This window comes from Semicossyphus pulcher, unplaced genomic scaffold (assembly GCF_022749685.1).
Source record: "Semicossyphus pulcher isolate SPU_LCO1_2020_fin unplaced genomic scaffold, fSemPul1.0.p SCAF_15, whole genome shotgun sequence".
Classification (NCBI taxonomy): Eukaryota; Metazoa; Chordata; class Actinopteri; order Labriformes; family Labridae; genus Semicossyphus; species Semicossyphus pulcher.
In genome coordinates, this window is record NW_027211659.1 from 4833642 (window position 1) to 4842716 (window position 9075).

Consider the following 9075-nt stretch of genomic DNA (forward strand, 5'->3'; position numbering starts at 1 on the left):
GGCACACTGTTAATTTAACACTTGTATTTGTGCAGTGTATTTTGCTTTATTTTTTCCCTCCTGGGTCAGGATGTTTGAGGACGCAGAACTGAGACCGGATTATGTTTATTTCTTTTAATATATCTACTTTTATCGAACCCCAGACTGAAATGTTTTTGAAGATGAGGTGATACAGTTGTTGAGAAAGTGAGGCTCTCTCTCTGCCTCTCTCACACTTGCACATGCACACATGCACACAGACACACCACAGCTGGACCAGACAGACGGAGGCGTGAGTCTTCACGTCTGTAGGGAGCACTGAAGGTGTCAAAAACCACGGAGCACGTTATTATCACCTCCTCTACCACCGCCTAAGATCTGAAAGACATTTAGTCTGCCTCCCTCTCTCTCTCTCACCCACACACACGCACACACAGCAGTAATAAGACAGCCCGCACAGTCTGCTAAGAAACACTTCTGCATAGTTTAGGAGGATGTGGAGCGCCCATGAGGAGAGGATGAATGAAACGGGCCGGAACGGCAGGGAATTGGCTCAATGATTTAAACGCTCGCCGGATAAAGAAGAGAGAAAAAATAAAATAAATAAATGGGTCACTTCAGTCGGAGCCGATATCCAATTTCTCATTCCCTCTCTGAAAAGCCTATCAGTTTCAGAGGGATTGTCAGAGCGAGGTTATTCTGTGAGCAAGAAGACAGAGGAGCCCCCCAAGTGTGCAGAATAAGTGGAGCTGAAGACGCCGAACCGAGCTAAGTCAAAGTCTGAATCTGTTTTAAATCAACACGTCCGGGCACGAAAACAATGTGGAAGCAGGGAAAGTTTTGCAGAGAGTGTAGGAGTCTGCATGGGAAACAAAGGGAGGGTCCAAGGGAAGCAGCTGTCAATCATCCAGCCCTCGTGGGATGGAGGAGGAGGGGGTGGAAGAGAGAGGGGGGGCTCATTTCTAAGTGACAGTCACTTGTCAAAGCTGTGGATGCTGCAGCAACAGCACTCTCACTCCCAGAATCCCGCGGGGGAGGAGAAGGATGGAGAGGAAACGGGAGGGGCGGATGATGGGGGGGGCTGATGACGTCGCGGACCATGTGACCTGAGCTTAGAATGACAACATTTGGTGTTCACATAGTGAGGCTGAAGGTGCTGGAAGTGTTGGATGCAGAGTTTAGTGGAGCAGCTGACGAGGTGGGGGGCTGATTATTCGTCCCTCCTGCAGAGAGGCGTGTGAGTCGCGTCCGTTTGCACATTTTTAGACTCTTTTGTTTTACTTTGCGGCGTGCTGGCCTACATCACATTCATGTCTGCTGTGGAGTTATGTGTGGAATTTGTGTCGTTTTTCTCATCGCTTTAAATCTTTCTCTGTTGTGTTAAAGGTCTTAATTTTAAAATGCAACTTAACATGCTTATTCCAGTGCTAACCTGTACTTTTTATGAGGACAGTGCTATTTATTTCTCTTAATATAGGCAAGGCATTTAACTGCTGCTGCTGTATATTTATATGACTTAATCCATCCTTTAACTGAACAATATGTGGGACAATTCAAGAGACATAGTTGTGCCACATCTATTTATTAGTTTAGAAACTGTCGGCAGAGACAGCAAAGTGTTTATTTTTTTATTTAATGTTGATTGATTGATTGATTATTTAATTATTATATTGTTTATGTGACAAGGACAAACAACAATACACATATTGCAACAGATTTGTTTATTGTTTTATTGTAGGGATGCACGATATTGGATTCTTTGCTGATATCCGATAAGCCGATATTTTCCAACCCTTTTTGCAAATGTTTTTTTCCACCTAATTGCAGAGAGCATCAAGTCTCCCCTGTAGTGGCATTGATGTCGTGCCTACTCTTACACCTTGCACCCTTCTTCACGCTTGATGGAGGAGGCGTGGTGCAGGGAGTGCGCGCGCACACTTGCGCCGAGTTAATGTCGTAGCATTACGTAAAGCTTTTTTATGGAATCATCGAGCATTTAGGCAAAATTAAAGCGTTGTTTTATCTGCAGAACAATTTTCAAGCCATAATCAGCAGATACCGATAACGTGCCGATAATATCATGCATCCCTATTTTATTGTTATGTTTATTTTACAAGGCAAATTCTTTTTTAAATTATATATTTTTTACATTTTGGGAGTTTTTTTGTGATTAATTTTGGTTTATTTTAATGTTATTTTGTGTTATTAAGTGTTTGATAAGGATTTATGTCTTGCTTAATTAATTTGTTGTTTTATTTAGTGCTTATAAGACAGCTGAAATTGCATTAAATAAAAGATGCATGCATCACCACCTGTATTCATTTCCTCTGCTGTTAACGTAACATCATTATCATATTTAATGTCAAAGTAACCTGGTGTGTCCTTGCATGTAAATAATGCAACATTTAATAGTGTGTAATGATAATAATTGAATAATAGCATTGCATAATTATCCGCAGGCTGTTTGCATCACACACACATGCTGTTTGACTCCCTGTAATCTCTCTGCTGACAGAGAAACACTAATTATGTAATTGACTCAACATCTAATTCAATCTGTAAAAGGAGGACACGGTTTGTTTTACAGTATCAGGATACGTCTGCTATCCAAGCCCGCGTCTCTGTTGCTGTGTGCGTCTCTGCTTGTCCTGCAGAGTGAGAGGCAGCAGCACTTCGTCTCCACTTTGTTGTTATTTTTAGAAAAAAGCAGCTCATTGATTGATCTGCTCTTTTTGCTTCTTTTTCTCTCTCTTTACTCGTAGCTCGCGGCAACGTCTGTCTGGCTCGGCTGGAAAACTCCAGACTGGCTGCTGAACCGAGAGGAGACCGAGGAGAGGAAGCCGGGCACTTTGGGATCTGAGCCGATGACCTGTGCGAGGCGAGGAGCAGCGCGGAGGCTTTGATTAAAATGGGGTAAGTTTAGAAGATCAGACTGCACGCTGCCGGCAGCTGCAGGAACTGCTCGCCTGCAACACAAGGACTCATTTCAAACCTGATCTCTGCAACGCGATGCTCGCTGTTAGGTAACCTCACACAGTCAGAGAGGAGGGAGATGAGCCGATAGCGAAATAAACACTGACTCACATACAACACAGTGATGAACACATGCACAGACAGAATTACACACTAACAGTGCAGGCTTATGGGATTATGATCTGAATCCATCCAGAGAAAGTCCAAAAACATCCTGTCTTTTTGAGGGTTTCTTGCTGTAATGCGATGTTCTGATTGTTAAGCCAAAGCGAAGGAGATCTCAGCAGTGGTTGGCTTAAGTATTGCAGGTGAATTTAAGTTAATTAAAAGAAAGAAAGCAGTTGAGTTTAAGTAGCGGTCTCTTCAGGGCCGGTTTGGTGCCCTAGGCGAGTTTAGGATTAGGCGCCCACACTGCAAATGTTAAGTCAGTTTTTCTGCCACACAGTGTGTTTTTATATATATATATATTTCATGCCATTTTGCAACACAGTTCTCCAGAAGAGACCCGATTATTAGATTTGATATTTTAATAAAGACCGAGGTATGTGTCAGGATATGAGGATATTGTGGGGCCTCAGGGGGCTGTGCAGGATTCTCCCACAGAACATACAATATACTGTTTATACATCAACTCATAAATCAATCAATCTGAAAAATGTTGTTTTTCCACCTGGACCTGAACGCATCTCTCCTCTCCTCTCCTCTCATTGTAGCTTGTGTCAGGAAGTTTGTAGTGAATGAGTGGTCAAGCAAGTAAGAGAGAGAGAGTGGCAGAGTGACGGTACATGAAAGGGAGTAAAGCTGTCAATCTGGCAGTAGGCTTATATTCAACATCAAACACGCGGCTACATTCAAAACGCTTCAGGCTCAAGCCAGCGCCCCCCAGAATGTGGCGCCATAGGAGACCGCCTATATCGCCTATACCTTGAGCCGGCCCTGGGTCTCTTCTTTTTCCACTTATAGATCTGTAAAAAGAAAAAAAGAAAAGTGAAAACTGCATAATGCCAGAAGTACATTTTTAAAAAGGTCGCCTCTGAAATGATCCGTTCAGAACAGCTGCAGGTTTCTACAGCACGAGCTTGTAGTCAAGTCGTTGTCAAGATTTCAACTTACCATTCTGATACCTCATGGCGATTCTGGCTCGTACATATAAGGACGAATAACCGATCCTAGAGCAGCCATGTTTTCTACAACAGAGTGACAGTGCAGTGTGGGCGCTCCCCCACATGGGATCGCACACATAGGGGAGGGGCTACGCAGTCACTCCAAATACTGTCAGCCAATCGTGGCTAAGGTCTGAGCTTTGAATGGCAAAACGGCTTGTTCGCTTCAGGAGGAAGGAGAGGCTCTGAAAAATAATTAAATTAAACAAACGTGATTCAAAAACACATTAGAATAAAAGAAAATTGATTGCATGGCTAAAATGTGTCCACTTTAAAGGAAACAGTTCAGCAGTTTGATTTCTGCCGTTTTTGTTAATCATCCGATGCAGCAGATTTATGAGGCCAGTGAGCAAAACCAAAACGTCATGATTTCAGCATTTAAAGTACATTTTTAGTCTGAATTAGTTCAGTTAAATATCCAGATTTATTCATTACTGCATCACAGTGGTGACAAAACCTGAAATTAGACTTCTTTGTCTAAACAATAACTTCAGCATTTGTCTTTTATTCTGCTAGATTTCCAGTCATTCTAAGAGGAGGTTTATGTGTTATGTTAACTTGATTTTATTCTAGTATGACTGGAATAATTGCTAAGATGTTAAATGGGGTTTTGGTGGGAGCCTGGTGAAGGATGGTCGAATTCTGCCTCACCAAACTGGATCTGGATTGAAGCACAGGCGCAGTTTGATAATGAAACATGAAAGAGACGGACAGAAACTGTGACCACAAAGTTGGACGCCTGCTATCACGTTATAAAGATCACTGTGTGCTGGTGCATTAAGAGTTCTTTTAATTGGAGCTAAAGGGACAAAACTAAACAACAAAATCTGTCCAGCCCACAAACACACACAGCAAACGTGTCCACACTGTTGGGTTCACAGTTTAAGATTTAAGGACTCAATAATACACAGACTTGGTGGATGGAGGTTTGTAAGTGTGTTTAATATTGCAGAGACGGACAGTGAATCCGATCACATCAATGATTTATATCCTCATTCTGAGCCTGTCCTCTTCACGCTCGTGCCATCATATCTGGAGAAACCAGCCTCCGTGCATGCTGGGACATGGTGGCTGATTTAGTGTCCTACTGGTTGGGATGAGTTATTCCTCAGTTAGCTCCAGTGACAGAGAGAGCAGAGAGAGTGCGGCCCTCCAGAGAGCCTTTATCCTGGCAGTAATTCAACCAGAGAAAGGCAGAGCGAGAGAGAGGGAGGCAGAGGCACGCTGGGCTGCATGCTGCCCACACACACACACACACACACACACAGTCGAGCTAATTAAAGTCAAATTCCACATATCAGCATTTTTTCTCTAATCAAAAAATATGCACACACATATTTGTGTCTGCCAAACATGATAACAAGAAAATCTGTGAAAGGATGCAGAGGCCAAGCGCCCAAGTTTCAAGGAGCCTGGAGCCGGGCAGATTCTTAGGTTGGCTGATAGCACACAGATATCAGTATTAGCATATGTGTTTTCCCGTATGCACTGATATGTAAATTGCCTTTATTCAGAGAGAGAGGACAGAGGATAGTGTCCAAACACAGGAAGAGAGAGTGGGGATGACACGCGGCAAAGGGCCGAAGCTGGGAGTCGAGCCCGGGGTCGCCGCATCGAGGACTGTGGCCTCTGTATATGAGATGCTCAGTTTAACCGCTGAGCTGTATGTCACGTTTTTTACAGGAATAATAACACCGAAGAAACCTTTGGGTTATTCAGAAGTGGTGTCATCACAGAGAGCGTCCTGTGATCATTGTTTACAATGCTCTCAGCACTGTCAAAGCAAATCTAACCAGCATTGTCTTCACTAGATGTATAATAACTTTAAATATTCTCCAATTAAGTTATTTGTTTAAAATGTAACCCTCCGAGTACCTTTAAATAATCAATTAGTGCACAGCCATACATAGAAAAGGTTTATTTTTATGCTATATTGACCTACGTTGGTAGGGCTAGAGGAAATCTGATAATTGGAACGAAAACTACGGTGGCCCTGAGAGCTCAACAGACATGCAAATACACAACACACAAGCAAATTAAGAAAAAAATCTTCATGAATTTTGTAACACCTGCAGCATTTAGAAAAAAAACGCCACAAGTGGCCCAGACGACGACGGAAGCTGCAGGAACTGAACCCGACTGGAAACAGCTGGGATGTGTTTGTTGTTGCTGTGGTTTGTGACTCATTTCGGCTACTTCATCAGCGGTCTTGGCAAATGTGCTAATGTGCTGTATTTGCAGCATTTAGTATGCTCTGCGCTGAGCTCTCAGGGCCACCGTAGAAAACATTTTTCAGGCACATTTTAGTAGAGAAAAGGGGGAAAAGAACATTAATTTCCAGTATGAAGTCGTGCATAATGATAGTCTTAGCACAAGTCATTGATATCATTGTTCATCTATTGTTTGTTGTTGTATCATATTCTGGGTAATCAGGTCTGCTTCGGGGTAATGTCACATTTTTAGCCAACTACTGGCATGAACAGGTCATACATTTGGTGCAAATCTTCATGGTCACCAGAAGAGGAAGACTTAAGTAAACCCACTGACTTAAGTAAATCTTCCTGTGCCTTGGCAGGATGACATTTGTGGTATGAAGTGAAATGCATAAAAAATACTGTTTATAACGTTTATATGGATTTTTGTGAAATTTGGAAAAGACATTCATGTTCCCTGAGGCTGCATTGTAATAACGTTGGTGAGCCTCTGACTTGTTAATGTAGTTTAGTGTGTGATCAAATACCTGCAGAGCCGCCCACATCCCACCCACAAGTATTAAGTGCTTATTAGCAAATGCTAGTATGCTAAAAGCTGATAAAGTGTTGCCTGCGGAGCATCAGCATGTTACCAGTCGATGGTCCCTGCGAGCCTGTTAGCATACTGATGTTAGCATTAAGTTTAAAGCACCATCGTGTTGAAGAGCGATGTCTCAGAGCTGCTCTTAGTCTGGCTTCACAGACTGCACTTATTTATGTTCTGTTAAACATGAAATATATTTTCCTTGAAGGCTGCTGTTTATGAAATAAGATGTTTCCAGGAATGCATGTGGATCGACTTCCTCTGAGTACCAGTCCTCTGTGTTGGAAGGAGTCACTTTAGATCACCAGACTAATTTTTGTTTTGAAGAAATATTCATTTAATAAACAGCCAACAAATGAGATTTGAGTCGAACCGCCTGTGCTTGTTATGTGGAGGCTACTGATTAACTCGTATCGCAGCCGCGCCTGCCTCCAAGCATGCGAGGAATAGAGATTTATCTATTACTGCAAAGCTGCAGAGAAGCGCGGCGGCCTGTTCGTGCTGTGGCATTAGGGAGCGTTTGAGTCTACAGATGATTTGGGTTTTATTATTCACATAATGCATCGGGGATGAGCCCTCTGAGTCCCTGTTTCATAATCATAATCACAGCTGTAACCCCGCGCTGCCGACTGTGATGTAGACAGAACATGAGGAACGGATGAGGGGCGGTCGACATGCTGTTTGTACTCATCACAGAGAGAGGGAGAGAACGAGCCGCGGTTCAACCCGGCATCGTCTTGCCAGCTCTCTTGGCTCTCGGCTTATCTACAACTGCTGTCTGATTAGTCAGAAGGAAAGAGCAGAGCGGGCTGCCAGCGGACAGCCGAGCAGTTATCTTCATTACTGTCCCCTCGGCTTACAGCTTTCTCTCAGCGTCACACTCATTTCCTCTCTCTCTGTCTCATCTTTGTCTCTTTCACCAGCTCTCTCGTTCTCCCTCCTGCACTGTCTGTCTCTCTGTATCCTCCTCTCAATCTCGTGTTTTAATAGCCTGACAAGCAAGGCAATAATCCCTCTATTATTATTCTTGCTGCAGAGAAAGAAAAAAGAAAAACCCAGAGGGAGAAGACAGGGAGCCATTTATACAAAATGAATGTGATTATTCTGGTGAAGGAACCACGCTTCAGAGGCGCTGTCTCTGCGTCCACAGCCGCGGTTATCCAATATTCCAATATGTGAGTGGAGCGAGCTGTCGTCCCCGTGGCCGCAGACCTCTAACAAATCTCTGTCACATGGCCCGAACCAGTGACAAAGTCTGAACTGTGGATGCCGTGATATAAGAGCTGAGCCGTACTATCGGGCACGAGGGTCTACAGAAAAGCAAGGGTATTGTTGAAATCAATATCGCGGCAGTTGTGCACAAAATTAAATTAGTTTAGTGAACTTTCTGTCAAATCCACAGAGTGTGAAGTCTCAGTTTTTAATCATAATTTGCTTGTAAGAATTAATTTAGACAACTATTGTCTATTTTGTAACTTGATATGATCGCATCATCACGAAAAGATTCCACGGAACATTCTGGATAATTTCCCGCCTTTGGAAAGCAGCAGAAGCTCAACTTTAGAGTCAGTATCAGGTAAAATAGGTGACTAAATGCAGCCGATTATTGTTCAGAATCAAAGCGCAAAGTTTTAGATTAAAGTCTCATACACATCTGAATGTTTCCAGAGCAGCAAACATACTTATCTAAGGCTGCAGCTAAAAGTGTCCCACTTCTGATCGTCCTCTGTGACACTGATCAGATTTGTTTTTTAAATCATTGTGGGCTTGATGTCCTGATGACGACTCTGCTGAGTGGAAACGTGTTGACTTAATCCGTGTTATAATAAAGGATTTTTATCCTACACAGGCAGAGTACCTGGGATGCCTGTTGACTGCCTCTCCACACCTTGGATTAATTTACCGTCAGAGAGCTGGACAGTCGTTTTTTTCTTTGTCTCTGTTCAGAACTACTTGAATATGTGGTGCCTAAGTGGAATCCAAGACATGCGACCTGCACGCGACTTATATTTGACGCGCAGCAGTGGACAGACAGCAAAATAGCTTTAAAGATTTAATTGCTGATTGGGGAGATGCCTCAATCCAATCAAAACTAGAGGGCTCAGGGGCTGTTTAGCTCAGTTGGTAGAGCAGGCGCCCCGTGTACAGAGGCTACAGTCCTCGT